Genomic DNA, 2,330 nt, shown 5'->3' on the forward strand with positions numbered 1-2,330 from the left:
CTATCCAGCTCTACAAAAGTATTAGAAGAAAAATTTCAATGCAGGTAGGATACCTTCACTCAATAAGACCACATAAAATAAGTAATTTCATACCAGCCAAAATAAAAAAGGGAATATACACAAACACACACATACACACATACCATACACACACACACACACACACACACACACACACACACACACACACACACAAACAAACAAAAAAACACCAACATCAAACTAACAGGAATTAACAGGCATTAGTCAACATCTTTCAACAACAATGGACTCAATTCCCCAATAAAAATATAGAGGTTAATAGAATGGGTACAAAAAATCCATCATTCTGAGATATACAACAAACACACCTCAGTAATAAAGATGAATATTACCTCACAGTAAAGGGCTGGAAAAGGTTTCCAAGAAAACAGACACAATAGCTGTACTAGTAATTCTAATAACTAATAAAATATATTTCCAACAAAAATTAATCAAAAGATATGGAGAAGGATACTTCATATTCATCAAAACAAAAATGCTATAAAATGACTTCTCAATTCTGGACATCTATGCTTCAAACACAAGGGATCCACATTTATAAAGGAAACATTGCTAAACCTTAAATCACATATCAATCCCTCCCACATTATTAATGAGAGACTTTAACACCCCACTCTCAGCAGAAGACATGTTATCAAAACAGAAACTAAGCACAGAAATAATGAAACTAGCATAGGTCATAAATCAAATGAACCTAATGAATGTCTTCTCAGCACCTTATAGAACCTTTTTCAAAATTGAGCATATAGTCAGTCAAAAGGGAATCCCAAAAAGATTCAAGAAATTGGAAATAACACCTTGTATCTTATCAGATAAATGTGGATTGAAGTTAGCCTTAAACAAGAGAAATATCAAAAAGCCTACACACTCATGAAAATTGAACAACTCTCTACCCAATAACCTCTGTGTTGGAGAAGAAAGAAAGGTTAAAGACCTTTTAGAATTCAATGAAAATGAAGGCACAACATACCCAAATGTATGGGACACAATGAAAGCAGTGTAAAGAGGAAAGTTCATATCAATAAGTGCCTCCATGAAGAAATTAGAAAGTTCTGAGACCAGGAACTTAAAAAGTTCACATGAAAATGCTAGACACAAGAAGAAGAAGGAGGAATAGGAAGAGGAGGAGGAGAGGAAGAGGGGAAGAAGAGGAGGAAGAAGAAGAGGAAGAGGAGAGAAAGAGGAAGAAGAAGAGGAAAAGGAAGTGAAAGAGGAAGAAAACACATTCAAGAGAAGTAGATGGCAAGATGGCAAGAAATAATCAAACTCAAGGTTGAAATCGATCACTCAGAAACAAAGAAAATAATATAAAGAATCAATGTAACCAAGAGCTGATCTTTTTGAAAAGATCAACAAGAAAGAACAATCTTTAACCAAATTAATGTAAAGACAAAGAGACAGTATCCAAATAAATAAGATCAGAAATAAAAAGGGAGATAAAACAACAGACACTGAGGAAATTCAAAAAATCATTAGGTCTTACTTCAAAAGTCTATACTCAACAAAACTGGAAAGTTAAAATGAAGGGGCTTTTTCTACAGAAATACCAATTACCAAATTGGTAATTACCAAAATTACTAAATGAAGATCTGGTAAAGCATCTGCATGATATTATAATCCCTAACAAAAAAAGAAGACATTTAAGTTCTCCCAACCAAAGAAAAACCCTGGGCCAGGTGGATTAAGAACAAAATTCTACTAGATGTTCAAAGAAAAGCTAATGCCAATACTCTTCAAACTGTTCCACAAATTTAAAAACAGATGGAACTCTACCAAACTCATTCTATGAGGCACAGTCACCCTGATAGCTAAATTACACAAAGACTCAAGAAAGAAAGAATTTCAGACCAATTCCTCTTATGAACTTTAATGGAAAAATACTCCAATAAAATATTCGCAAACTGAATTTAAGAACACATAAAAAAAAATCATCCAACATGATCAAGTAGGCTTCATGCCAGGGGTGTAGAGACTGTTCAATATATGAAATTCCATCAAAATAATCCACCATATAAGCAAATTTAAAGAAGAAATTCAATGATCATCACATTAGATACAGGAAAAAAAAAACCTATGACAAAATTCAACATTACTCCATGATAAAATTCATAAAGAGATCTCGATTACCAGGCACACACCTAAACAAAATAAAAGCAATACACAGCAAGCTAATAACCAAATAAATGGAAAAAAAAACTTCAAGTAATTCAACTAACATCAGAGATAAGACAAGGCTGATCACTATCTATTCAATATAGTACTTAAAGTTCTATCTAGAGCAATTAGAC

Source organism: Rattus norvegicus, chromosome 14, assembly GCF_021556685.1.
Source record: "Rattus norvegicus strain SHRSP/BbbUtx chromosome 14, alternate assembly SHRSP_T2T, whole genome shotgun sequence".
NCBI classification, from domain to species: Eukaryota; Metazoa; Chordata; class Mammalia; order Rodentia; family Muridae; genus Rattus; species Rattus norvegicus.